Here is a 14,457-nt window from a genome sequence, read left to right on the forward strand (position 1 = left end):
AGCATACAAATAAGGCTTGTCAAAGACACAAGTGGCAATCCCATCGCAGGACAGGGCTAAATAGCACACAGCAGTCCATAAAGGGAAGCAGTTTAAACAAATGCAGAGAATAGGTTCTGCTGTTGCTGTTTTTTGTGATAGCCTCCTGATTAACAACAGCCTGTACCGAGGTGGGCAGTTTCTCATCTGTGACAGAGGCCTATGCTAGGCCCATGACTGGTAATAATTATGGATTATAAATAATGACCTTCCCCTCCTCAGGGGTAGTGTTTTACATTAAAGGAAGGAATTCGCTCTCTGTGGAGAAACGGATGAGAGTCCCACAGCATTCTCCAAACAAATCTGGACTCTAACATGCTAACCCAGGAGAACCACGCAGACATTCAAAGTGCTCATGGACGTGCGTAGCTGTACTGCTGCATTGGCTGAATGCAAAAGTGCAGCCCAAGACTTAAGACCAGACTACTTTCTGGCTAGGCTACAGCACACACAATGGAATCTGTCCTACCAGGGTTACCCCTGAATCAATGTACAATACATTTGCTGACTGATGAATCAGATAGATTAAAGTTAGCTCTGTTTGCTTAGTGGGAGACTTTCCTAAACAGTACCATTGTTGTTTAGGGTGGAATTGTGGTGGTCCCTCAGTGCTATGCATATTTGGCAGTTACTAGAGTGCACACTCAGCCGTGGTCTCTATACAGTCATCCTGCAATAGCTGGAGCAGCAAGCTAGAGTTTCAATCAGATGTCCCTAGTTATGGCTGATTTAGCAACAGCCTGTAGAGGGAGAGGAAATACAGCTGCAATCAGGTGACAGCAGGATACAAAACAACAAACAAAAAACCCACAGTAACATTATCTTAATACTACTAAGAGCAGGTGGGGGCAGGTAATAGGTAAGTGGATATGCTTATGCCAATGGAGTAGCTTGAAACTAACATTTCAGGATGTGGAAGGCCTGCTTCATTGCTCCAGTGGGTTGTCTCCAGATGTGGCTACAAACTGAGTTGTGTCAATACCTATGTAATGCTAGAGCTACTCAGCCACACAGCTGGGAGAGCTGCAGCACCAGGTTCCTTTAATGCAGCAGTTTCCAAGCTTTTTTTCCATTTGTGAACCTTGATGAAGTACAACCCCTTTGGAAATCTTAGTCAGGGGGAACCTGGAGGTCTGCAGATCACAGGTTGAAAACCACTGCTTTGAAGGAACAAGAGGTTTGATTGAACAGTGGTGAAACAACAGAAGCACAATATAAGGCCATTTTGAGGAGAAGGAATATCCACAGAGTATCAGTAGGATGTCTGGATACACTGAAAAGAAGATGGCAAAGTACTTCTATCAGAGCTTTTCAAGTGTGGGGATTACGGCTAGAAAGATGACCACCATCCTCTTTGCTCCCTACAGAGTCCAATCCACTGAGTCAACTGTCGAGAAGTTTTCTGCCCTTCTTAGCCCTACAGATGCCACAGAGCTTTGAGAGAGCAAGCTGGATTCTGTTTTGCACCGAACTGAGCGCCAGAGCTGATTTGATTGCAGAACCTTGATTAGCAAGGAAGCTAAAAGAAGCAGAAAGAACAGTTGGGCCATTGGGAACCAGCTGGACTTGGCAGCACCAACAGTTAGAAGGATTCTATGATGATTTGCAAGCTGAGTTAATTTGAACTGTCATTAGCAAAAAAGAGATGGAATCTCATCAGGTCATCTTTACACAGTCACTTTCCTGAGTACAAAGTCACGGTGACAGATTGTTTTGGACAGGTAGAGCCAGAAAAGCAAGTGAATTCCTTCCCAGAATGATTTACTACTGCCTGGTTGAACTTGCTTTTAAGTGATGCTCTTTCCGGGAACTTGGGGGAGCTCCCAAGACACATGTATCTTTTATCGTGTCTGATAAAAAGCTACAATGCCCTTGGCCCCTATATCCCTAAAGAAATCCATCAGCTGCCTGCTTTAAAGTATGCCAAAGGACAGCCTCAAAGAAAACCCGTGTTGCGCTTCATTGCATTAAGATACTAAGTATGACAAAGCCATTTCTTATGTATTTTAGAGAGCTAATTAAAGATCTTGCATTTGGGGTTCTTTCTAAAGCTCTGGAATAACAGTTCAGATCTGCAAAGCACTACAGGACACAAAAATTAAACAACGAAAGGCCCTACCAACACCAACACACACACCCACCCAATCATACAGATGACTAGGGGTCAGTACTCCTAGGTTCCATTCCTACCTCTGGGAGGGCAGTATTATCTAGTGGTTAGAACAAGGGACTAGAAATCAAGGTCCCTGGCTCCTATTCTGGCATTGCTTCTGTGTGACTTCGGGACTCTTCATGATCAGAGGCTTCCTGTGTCTGTTCTTATCCTCCTGCTTCCCTAATGAAATATGTAAAACCAGAGAAAAAACTACCTAATCCACAGAGCAGTTGCTAGACCTGGGGTATGCAAAATGCTTTGATCCTCTGATAAAAAGACGAGAATGCTGCTGTTATAGATTATGACACAAAGTCCCTCATCAAAGACTTAACACATTTTTTATTCCCGATTCATTCGGCTGTTCCTGCTGCTTGTTCCTCACCTGACCTCGTCCTCCAGACTTTATGACGTCATAGCTGCTAAGGCAAGAATGGTGAGGCCAAAGAATTATGACAGTGGAAGCAGCTAAAATATTAAAAGCAGCAAAGATCCTGCCTTCATTCAAGTGTGTCTCCAGTAATAAAACTGGCATGTGTCAGAGAGAGAGGTAGGACTCCATCATAGTTTAGCTCTTCAGCAGCACAGAGTCCACTGTTCCCAGGACCGTGGGATAGTGAGAAAAATGAAAATGTGCTACTATCTGCAGAACTGTTCTGCACAATGGTCAGCAGAAAAAATTTCCACAAGGCATCAGCAGATGCCTGTTCTGTGCACGGAGTACAGGTCTCCATCTGTCAGCAAGACAATCAGAGCAGACCTGGTTAATTGCTTGTGCCTGTTCTTTAGCAAACAGAGTAAAAGCACAGACTGTTAAGTGAGGTGCATGTAATATTTGCAGCAACAAGACCTTGCAGTTTTCCAATAATTAAGTCAGTCAGACCTCAAAGCCTCACAGGCTCATTTTAAGCACCGAAAGCCTCACTACTATATGGAATTGTAGGTGCTCAGCACCTCTGGGGAAAAAAGAACAAATATAAAGTCTCTGGAACACCCATAAGCCCCACCGTCACTCCTTCCGCCTGCCCATTTGCTTGTTGACAACACATTGTTGTAGCTTTCCTGATCAAATCAAATTAGTGTCTTTTTGTAGCATTAGGTTGCAATCCTGCAAGCTACATGTATGTATGCAGACCCCTACACTGGCTGCCATGACCTTAGCAACATTCCTCAATTCACGTGAGGCATGGGATAAAGTTGGTGACCCTGTTCACTTTCTAATCCACAATGCTCTTTGGCTGACTAACAAGCCATTCTAGCCATGTTATGCAGGCACTTCACAAAGGGCTACTGCTACTGTTAGCATTCAGTTATTTCATTATCAGAAACCCTCCCATCCCACACTGAATGGAGAATGGAGGAAGCACAGTCTGTTCCCTGTTGAATGGGAGACAACAGAGTGAAGGAGAGCGATTGGTCCAGACAACTTCAGAATATGCCATGGAAATGTATTTGAAATGTCTAGATGATACTTAGCTCCTAGGTATGCGCCAACAGAGAGCTCAGCCGAACGAAAGCCAAGTACCCTGCCTTTTCTGATGGGTAAAGCGCAATAGTAAGAATTACATCATCATAATTTATTTTATGAGACATTGATTTCTCACAGAATCCACCTTCACACGTGCCTTGAATAGCTCTTGCTGTGTTTACAGAGACTTTGCAAAAGAACAGTCTACCTGCAGCAAAAACTGTTTTGCGGGCCTGCTTTGAAAGCAGCAGCATTATCTACTAAGGGGTAAAACCCCAACAGCTTTTCAAGGAGCATCATAAAAATATCAACATCAGAAAGGCAAAAAGATTAAACTGGAGAGGGCCGAGGAGTTTTCATGCTTTCTGAAGAGCATAGTCTACCTACTCGACTCTGGTGACTTGTTGCCCCCGTTGGTGCTCCATTCCTCTATCTATGCTGGTCACATCCACTAAATAGTATCAAGTTGTGCTGAAGAAAGTGACAGGAAGGGCCAGAGAGCATCTCAGGAGAAATCAAGCTGCTCCCTGATGTATCAAGAGGTCACAAGTAACATCACAAATCAACCACAGGAAAAACTCAAGACATCCCCTGTTCCCAAACTTCACACTGTGCCTCAGAATAACCTCGATATGCCAGAATACATCCTCAGTCCCCAACTCACGCTGGAAGGGTGGGAGGGGTCTTAATGACAGTTTGGAATGGATTCGGGGACAAGATTCTAGCTCTGTTTTCACACCCTGCCACAGATTCATTTTGGAGTGGGGCGGGGAGACACCAGGTGTTGAATAATCTTTCAGCATAGAACACTCAAATACAAACCCAGAAGATGTTTAAATTCACTGTGTTGTCGGCAGTAAGGGCACAATACTAGGGCTACAACTGTGGCCACAGAACTGGATTCAGTGGCCCAGAAAGCACCAACCTCCTGCCCAAAAAAGGAGGCAATCATTAATCAGCTGACCCAGACAAAGTCCGTAAACCCAGCCCTGGATGCAGCTGTGGAGGTGCTTTGACAGGGAAGACTCTGCCCCAAGAGGCAACTAGATAGAAAACAAGGAAAATCCCGGTGACCACACTGGCCTACACTTTTAGGAAGGTCAAATTCAAGATGAATAACTAGAAGGCTGCGCGTTTTGTTGACTCTGCAGGCCAAGTTCACTGCTCATGCCAGGGGCTTCTTGCTATTGCTTCTTCCATTCCCCACAAGCTTCCTGAGAGCCATGTTGCCATGCCCCTCCATTTCAGGGATTCCCTGTAATCTCCCACCCCTCCCTTTAATGCCAGGGGCTTAGGGTGTTTCCTTTCCCTTGGCCCATCAGGGCTGCATCTTTGTGCTCTCCATTCCCCTCTCTGCTACGCACTGGGGCTCTGCCAATTTCCCTCCCTGCAGACAATGTTCTCCCTTTCTCCTCCATCATCAGGGACTCTGCATGCCCTCCATCTCCTCCAATGCCAGGGGCTCTGTGTGCATTTCTATTCTCCTCCTTCCCCTCTCCTAGAGAAGAGGTTCAAACTGCTCTGCTTAGCTAGATACCAGAGGCTCCTCACGTCTCTCCTCCTGTCTTCCGATTTTCACCAAAACTAACAGGGCTCATCTGTTCCCCGGAGCTTAGAACAGTCCCTGAAATGGTGGAATTGATCAGACACCTGGTTCAAAAATCACTGTGTTACGGACAGACAGAAATGCCACTCGGTTGGGCATGAGGCTCCAAACTCAGCCCATAAATAGCCTAACATTTATTTTCCACCAAAAAACCTAGCAGCATTCAAAGAGGACACAAGATTTATATGGAAAATGAGACCCTACGGTTGTGTTTGGAAGGCCATATGCTCTTATAGATTGGTTCAAACCGTGAAGCCAGAGGGTTGATAAACCTGCAACCAATCATTAGCCAATGGGATTGAGGAAGAAACTTCCACTAGGGACAATTTATTCCAGAATTGTTGATCACGGTTTTGCACCTGTCTCTGAAAATGCTCTGAAACTGCTTGTATTAGCTACTTCCAGAGAAATCCCTGGCTACGCCATAATTCTTATCCCTTCCAACTGTCAGAAGAAATTAAACATTTGGGGGTGGACATGCACATATTACTTGGTAAGAGAATAAGCTACCCCGACCTCTTTGCAGGGCCAGCTGCTAAACAGAATTCAACATGACTCTTCCAAAACGCTTTCCATTAAACTCTGTGAGGGTCTGACACTGGTTCCCTGCAAAAATGCCAGTTACTGTGTTTAGAAAACCATAAGACAGTGGTTCCCAACACGGTGCCCGCGGGCGCCATGGCGCCCGCTGGGGCATTTATCTGCGCCCGCCTAGTGACCAGGGCCGGCCCAAGCCTTTCTTGTGTCCTGGGCCCCAGGCGCCCAGCGCATGCGCGGGCACCACCCCCGGCCATGCGGCAGCCCCAAAAGGTTGGGGACCACTGCCATAAGATTTCAAATTGTGTTACCACTTCATAAATAGACACTTTCCTTATAGCCATCCCAATGCTCATTAGAAACTCCAGAGAGGGTAAAGGAAACTGACATAAGAAGCCATGTTCTCTGGGGCTCGGAAATATTTACTTCCCTCTGCCAAGAAAAATTTCTCCTATCAAAGCAGCTGGCAGGATTTGTTCTCAGGAAAGTCAGTCAAGCATATTAAGAAGGGAGAAGAAAAAAATATTCATACTGCGGATGACAATCTAGACAGGTCTGAGTGGCAGAATGCTGACTCTGCTGTAGCTTGACAGATGCCTATAATTTGAGTTGGTGAGGACTGGCTGAAGGCAAAAATACCACCTAATGGAATGGCACAGCATGGAGGAAGTCAGAAAGAGCATTTTAGATAAAGCAATCAGGGTATGACCCTCCCTCAACTTCTGTAAAAAGATCCCTGAGGTCTGCCGTACCCACTAAGAGCAAGTGAGACGCTGGATTTTAACGACTAGTTTCTTTTATAGCATACACGTCAAACCACCTGGAACTCAGGTTTGTTTGACTGGGAAAGAAAAGAGGATTCAGCAGTTTCGGGATTTCAAAGCAGGATCTCTGAACTATTCCCTCAAGTAAAAACTGGTCAGATTTGTTTAGGAAAATGAATCTATTGAGAATTCTTAAATTAAAGTTTGCCACCATGTGGCACTGTTTGCCATTTCTGGGAACACTGTGAAACTGACGTTGGTAACAAGATGAGCTTACGATAACTGATGAATACAGAGCTACAACATCTGAAGTCTTGTCTAGACTTACCTGGAAGGTCAAATTAAGATATGCAACTTCAGCTACATTTATTGTGTAACTGGAGTCAACGTACCTTAATTCGATCATCAGCACCGTCTCCACAGCAGGAGGTTGACGGGAGCAAACGTTCCCATCGACTTCCCTTGCTCCTCATGAATTGAGGAGTTCCTGCATCGACAGGGCCACTCAGCATTTGATTTAGTGGGTCTTTATACAGCTACACTCTTACATCCCTAGTAAACGGGCTGCCAATAAGCATGAGCTTATCGGTTACCCATATGGATGGCTACATGCAGCTCCCTGTCCTGCTCCTGAGGAGCCAGCTGCTATTCAGTGCTCCTGCCTCTGGTAGAGCTGGCTCACCGGAAGCAGGGCAGGAGGCAGGAGCTGGTTCTCGCAGTACATTGGCTTCTGGGGAGCTGCCTGCCACCCTGTGCTACTGCAGCGCGGGGCAGCAGGCAAGAGCCAGTACATTCAGGGAGCTGGCTTAAAAGCAGGTTCCCAGCATGCACCAGCTCCCAGGGAGCTGGCTGCTGCCCCTTGTGTAACACCTGAAATTTTCAGCAGTTATACAATTAGCAAAATTACACTCATTTTAACATCCTGTCAGGGTAGTCAAACACTGGAATAAATTGCCCAGGGAGGTTGTGGACTCTCCATCTCTGGAGATATTTAAGAGTAGGTTAGATACATGTCTATCAGGGATGGTCTAGACGGTGCTGGGTCCTGCCGTGAGGGCAGGGGACTGGACTCAATGACCTCTCGAGGTCCCTTCCAGTCCTACTATTCTATGATTCTATCCCTAGTTGTTACTAGACCCGCTAAATCAAACTCCAGAAGATGGACTGCCACAGTGTGGATCTTCCTGGTAGTAAAGACTCGGCTTCGTATCTTTTCAGGAGCAGCTACTAAGATGACTCTTGAATTAAGGGTCTCGTCTAATCCTCAGTTCAGATCTCTGGGGACAGCAGTTTTTGAAGCTTAAGAGGATGGGGAAAATAATCAGGTGTTGTTCTTAGAACAATTTCCCTTCTCACTTCTTAGAAGCAGGGGCACCAGGCAGTATCTTGTTAGATCCTGGATAGAGTTCCTGTTTACCTAGCACAACCAGCAGAGAGAAACTTTTAAACTCTCTCCTCAATGCAACAGATGGCAGATTGAATCAATATGAATGGGAATAAAGCAATTCTAAAGCAAACAATGATCCTCCCCTTTGCGCTAAGCTGCCGTCAGCAATGCTGGGCCTGCCTTGTATTCATTCAGCTGGCCTCTTGCTTTTCAGAAGTGAGACGTCAAACCTCCAACTGGCAGAGAGACATTCTGCCAGATCTGCTGTGGACCATGTTTATGAATCTTGTTTGTAAAACCAGCGATCGATATAATCTGAACTCTGGATAGGTGCAGCCAAAAACCTTCACTATTGTGGCCAAATCTGCATCTCTTTTTCATGCCAAGAAATGTCTTAACTACTCTCCTGGTTTCCCAAGAACACATCGAGCTGTTGCTTGGGTATCAAATATGCAGTCACACTCGATAGAGCTAGGGATGTAAGAATGTAACCCCTCTGAACGATTCAGTGATAAGCATACGCTTATCAGTTTCCATTATGGTTACACCCTGGCTCCCAACCTTGCTCCCAGGCAGCTGGCTCTGCTCTGCTGACTCTGTATCAGAGCCTGCAGCATGGGACGGCAGCCAGCTCCCCAGGAGAAGGACCAGCAGCTGGGAGCTGCTGCGTGTAAGCCACCTCCCGGCATGCACTGGCTTCGACTGCCAGCCCTGCTCCCAGGGAGCTGGCTGCCACCCCACACTAAAAGCTCTCCAGTATAAAGCTGGAGAGCTTGCCATTCAGTCACCTCTCTGGAAGCATGTACGCTTATATTGCAGAGCCCAGAACATGTAACTGTGTAACTGCTGAGATGTTTGATGGTTAAACAATTACATTATTAATATTTTTTTGTCGTCTCTAAATAGAGCAAAGTGTTTATTCATCTAAGGCTAGGTCTAAACTACACGCCTCTGTCGGCAGAGGGATGTAAAGTAGACGTATCTAAAGTGCAAATGAAGTGGGGATTTAAATATCATGCGCTTCATTTGCATGACAACGGGATATTATCAGGAGTACAGGATCTTTCGAAATGGGGTATTTCTGTCGAAAATGCCCTTTCTACACTGCCAGGTTTTTCCTAAAAAAACCGTTTTGGAATAAAACGGCAGCTGCCATTATGCAAATGAAGCACAGGATATTTAAATCCCCGCTTCATCTGCACTTTCGATATGTCTAATTTACATCCCTCTGCCGACAGAGGGGTGTAGTTTAGACTTAGCCTTAGTAGCTCACAGGAGCTTCCTTTTAGGTTACATGCCAGCGCTGCTTCCAAACACTCTAAAAATACAGGATACTGAGATCAAAGCTTTCCATGGGAGCCATCAGCACACAGTCCCTGTGGATATAGACATAGGCACAGAGTGAGGGTACGTCTAGACTACATGCCTCTGTCGCCAGAGGCATGTAGATTAGGCTACCAGACATAGGAAAATGAAGCGGCGATTTAAATAATCGCCGCTTCATTTAAATTTACATGGCTGCCGCGCTGAGCTGACAAACAGCTGATCAGCCATGTAAATTTTCCTATGTCTGGTAGCCTAATCTACATACCTCCGGCGACAGAGGCATGTAGTCTAGACGTACCCTAAGTTAAGGGCTTCATCTCACTTGCTTCAGTCTTTACAGGCGCTTTTTAATGTAGGTAAGTCGTCAACTTGGTATTTCTTGTTCTTCCTCAATTTCGATGGTCTCTTCCTAGCAGAAATGACGAGTAGTCCCTGTGGCACCTTAGAGACTAACAAAAATATACATATAGTATCATGAGCTTTCGTGGGCAAAACCCACTTCCTCAGATGAGATGATGTAAAATTCTGCACAATCAGTTAACTGGTTAAATGTGAATTTAATTGGCTAACTAATTAAAGGGAAATGGCAGAGCTACAATTCATCTGCAAATCTGACACTATCAGTTTAGGATGAAACAAAGACTGTGAATGGCTAGCCAACTACAAAAGCAGTTTCTCCTCCCTCAGTGTTCACACCTCCACATCCGCTGCTAGAAGGGGGCCTCATCTTCCCTGACTGAATTGACCTCATTATCTCTAACCTTTCTCTTGATTGAACTTCTTTTCTTATGCCTGTATATTGATACCTGCCTCTGGAATTTCCACTACATGCATCTGACGAAGTGGGTCATTGCCCACGAAAGCTCCTACTCCTGTTAGTCTATAAGGTGCCACCGGACTTCTCGTTGTTTTTGCCGATTCAGACTAACATGGCTGCCCCTCTGATAATTAAGGCGGGGGGGAGGGAGGACAGCTCTCCCCCCACCCACCCACTGCAGCCAAGCTGGAGCAGCCCCTGCCTGTGAAGTTCACAGGCTCCCTACAGACAGAGGCTGCTCCACACGCCCAGAGCAGCCCCTGTCCGCAGTGGGCCCCACAGGGCTGGGGCAGCCCCCTGCCCATAGCAAGCAAGCGGGGAGTTGCTCCAGCCCTCACCAATTAACCTTTTGCCTCCTTACCGCCTAGTTACATGATCACCTGTATTCTCACTCGGGGAAGGGCAGGGGCAGCTATGGGAATGAGACTGGTTAAAGACCCTGCTCCTATGAGACTCCGTACCAATCTAAGGTCCAGCTCCCACTCGAGTTCATGGTATTTTGCTCTCAGTTACATGGAAGCAAAGCACGGTGTACTTATGTCTAGGTCACGCTTTGTTCAGAACCATTCTACCTAACTGCAGTCACGCTTGAACATCGCTGATGCTGGTAGACAAGAGTTACTTACTAAAAGTTTGTTCTTTTGAGAATCAACCACCATGCTAAAGACTACCCTCCTTCCCCGGTCATTCATTAACGCCAAGACCAACAAATAATAATCACAGCCTACTGGGGCAAGGCAAGCCACATCAGCATCCTTCTAGGAGCAACTTACCTAGTTCTGGTCAGAGCACATGCAGGGTCTTAAAGGGAGAGGAAGGACAATTCAAAAAGTGAAGCTGGAAGGTTTACACTCCTGGTGCTAGAGAGAGAAAAAAACAAATTCTAGAGATGTCACTAGGTTCTCTGGAAAGACCTAACATGCTGACATTAAGAAAGGTTCAAGGGAGATGCCACACAGTAAATACAAGCATCTTGGGTGTCAGCTAAATCTAGATTATTTAGGTTATGAAATCCTAAATCCCAGCACCATTTATCTACAACAGGGTCAAAACCCAAGAGGCCAGGTAGTAAGTATGCTCTGCTCAGCCATGTTGCAGACAAGCCCCCCCCCCCCCCGGCATAACTGTCTCCCACAGAATACAGAGACCTGAACGCTGACAAAAGGGAGAGCCAGGAACGGATCCAGTGTCCTGAGCAGAGAACTGAGAGCTCTAAACCCAACTCTAGAGGTCCAGCTCTTCTGTATCTTTCCCCAGCTGTAAAAATGATAGTGTAGAGATAGTACAACCCTGCCTCCCGCGATGGGTGTAATAAGCATTGTTTGGGCAGCGCACTGACCTGTTATTAGCCATATTCTAGCCTCACTGTTTGTGCAGAACTCCCCAATCGTGTCCTTGGGAGTCCTCTGCTTGGGAGAAAACTGAAACATGTCCCTATACCAAGGGTTCATTTTGAGTTAGAATAAAGAAATACCATGGCCACGAGGAATCAGGCACACCATCAGCTGGGGAGGGGTTAAGCAAAGAGAGGGTTTGGTACAGGGCTTGCCTATTGCGGGCACTACTGAGATATAAATAATACATTTAGGATGTGCCAGATAGGAATAAGTTCCTTACCCTATTAAAGAAGTGAAGCAAAAGAGAAAGGCATAATGTATTCAACATGCAACAGGATTTCAGCCTTCAATGCTTGGACTCGGAGATGAAAAATGCAGTTTTAGGCAGAAAAATGTGAAGTGTAAAGCAAAAGAATTTTATAAAGCACCAAAAGAAGAGGAGGCGGCTGAAACAAGCAGGCAAAAGAGAGCTTGGGAAGTGGTTGAAGCCTTTGGTTCCACTCACAGCAGAGACGAGCAATCAGGCAGGCTACTGCGTCATTTCACCCGAGAACCTAGCAAACACACAAGAGAGGATAAGACCCCAAAGGTATCGGGATCCAGGCTTGAGGAACTGCCACAGCAAAGGGACCCTGCTTGGGAAGCCGGTTTGCGCAGACCCCTTCTGTGATCTAACAAAGAAATCAAGAGCCCTTTATCTGGGCTTTTATTTGGGTGTTTGCCCCAGCACCTCTGAAATAAGCTGGTACATTTATTATGTCTTCTTAGCCAAGCTCTCAGAACCCTGGTCAGATACGGATGTTGCCCCTGGTTTTACAGATCAAGGAACCCAGGCAGATAGATGAAGTGCCTTGCCCAAAGGCCACAGAGTTGAAATCAGAATTCAGGAGTTCCTGATTCCCAGCCCAATATTCAGGTCACACCACTTCCCACCTTCAACTGTTACCATCAGTGTTATAGAAACCCTGCATATATTAGCAACACACAGAAATCTTCCTTCGGGGGCCTTTTGTAACATACAACAGGCTAAAAGCCACTGGGACCAGTGTAAAGTACCAGTACATCCAATGTAACAACACTACTTCCTGCTTCCCCTCCCTCTGAAAAATGAGAGATCATAAGAAAGGAAAATGTGATTTGCAACTCACCAGGCTCAAACAGCTCAAACAGCTCACACAGCAAGGACTACAATGCCTACAGGTCAACACATCTAACACCAAGATATTTAAACTCTCTATTAAAAATGTCTTAATTCAGTCGCATCAAGATTGGAATCACAGTACCAGAGACTCCACAAACAAAGTTATTGTAAATTAATTATTAATTATTATTATTAAATTATTGTAAATTGTGAATAATCTGGCAGTTAGATTATTTTTTGGCCAATTGCCTTTGTCATGCCAAATTTCCAAGACAGAACATGAAAGAATGAGTGAGGGGAAGCAACTAACAGGGAAGAGAGAAAACCAGAGGCCATGATCACTTAAGTTCTACAAAGCATCTCAGTTCCTGGATAGTTGGGCCAGGACTAAATTATCTTTAAACTCTTCTGCATTTCAAGGAGGAGAATCTAAGCTCAATGCCTAGTTTTGCAGAAATACCAGCCTGGGGCAAGCTCGGAGCATTCTGAAGATGTCGATGCAGCTAAGTCTTACTGTGGTTTTTGAAAACTGGATATTTTTCTTTTAGAACAGTACTGTTTTACATGACTAACGGCAGAATACACATACCGCCACTTGCTGCCAGACTCAGTAAGAAATAAAATTCGCTAAGTGGGAAAATGTTGAGAGGCATTTCAGAAGTCAGTTATAGGCGACAACAGGTGAGTCAGTGACAGGCTAGATCAGACAGAGAAAGCAAACATGCCAGAGAAGGAAGGAAAAATTAAAATTGGTTATCTAGGGGTTGGATTTATTGGCATAATAAACATCGCTGAGAATGTGTCAGGCTAGGTCTGTAGCTCCTGGATGTTCATAATATTTGTCACACCGGCAACCATAACAAAGTAAAATCAACTCGAAGGAGAATGACTTGCATAGTTAACTGCTCATGCCTGACTTTGCCTCCATAAGGAAACCCGGCTTCTGGCAAAGGCACCTCGCACAGCGTCGTTAAAGCCAAAAACTTACTGCAGGAAGGTGTTTCAATGGAGTCGGCCCTAGCAAGGGAGCAGCCCCCAGCGGCTCTGCAACCTGGTGCTGCCATTGCTACCGGCCCGGCGGGGGTGTGAACAGAAGGGCGGCCTTTCCCACGGATTTTGCGCGCTCGGGGGCAAGGGAGCACTGGCTCTCCCACCCCGGCTGCGGCGTGTCAGCTTTTCCTCCCGCACTCGCCTCCCGGAGCAGGAACCAGAGCCGCCCCCGCGCAGCACGGCGCGAGAGGAAGCGCACAGCCCGCATGGGCAGCTCTCAGAGCGCGGCCCTCCCCACCCACGACCGGCTGCTGGCCGGGATCTCTGCGCCTTCCCCTGCAGCCCCCCCTCTCCCAAAAGAGCCCCCCCCCCCCATTGCACCGCCCCGCAGCAATGCGCGTGGCAAAGGGGCCAGCCCCGGCCGGGCAGGGGACTCACCCCGCTGCAAGCGCTGCTCCGCGGCCGGCCCGTGCCCCGCTCCGGCTGCCACCCGGCGGCTCGCAGGCTCCTTTTGTTCAGCGCCCGCCCCACGGCTCATATGGCTAGATGCACTCGCCGCCGCGGGATTGGGCCGCGCGCTCCCCACGTGCCCTGGCCCGAGCAGGGGGCCAGCGGCCGATTAGCTGCGGGAGGCAGAACACACCATGGGCTGGGTCGCTCGCAGAGGCTTGTGGGAGTTGTAGTTCTTTTCTCCCCCCCCCCCGCCCCCGCCCACTCGGGCTGGGCGCTGCTTGCCAGCAGCCGAGCAATGAGGTGGAGAGTCCGGGAAGGCTGCCCTCGCCTGTGCATCAGAGGCAGGGCGTGCAAGGAGATTACAGCCACTCGAGTCATCCCTTGGGTAGCAGGGTGATGGTTGGAGCAACTCCCTGGGCTGGTGCATTGCTCATGGCTTG

The 14,457-nt window shown here is 47.0% G+C and overlaps 1 protein-coding gene across 5 annotated transcripts in view; it reads right to left on the reverse strand.

Annotated features, from left to right (window-relative positions):
- Window positions 1-14,457, reverse strand: part of ACLY (ATP citrate lyase) — a 64,046-nt gene that overhangs the window by 44,858 nt on the left and 4,731 nt on the right. For 2 of the 5 annotated variants that reach the window (XM_075911564.2, XM_075911560.2), the window contains exon 1: window positions 14,003-14,212. The exons of 1 other annotated variant lie outside the window; for it this stretch is intronic. The gene's annotated coding sequence lies outside the window, so the exon portion shown is untranslated. Of the gene's footprint in view, window positions 1-10,869; window positions 10,957-13,562; window positions 13,768-14,002; window positions 14,213-14,457 lie in introns of those variants that run through there. 2 more of the 5 variants (XM_075911561.2, XM_075911563.2) reach the window with 2 other exon arrangements.

This window comes from Pelodiscus sinensis, chromosome 29 (assembly GCF_052426305.1).
Source record: "Pelodiscus sinensis isolate ZL-2025 chromosome 29, ASM5242630v1, whole genome shotgun sequence".
Lineage (NCBI taxonomy): Eukaryota > Metazoa > Chordata > Testudines > Trionychidae > Pelodiscus > Pelodiscus sinensis.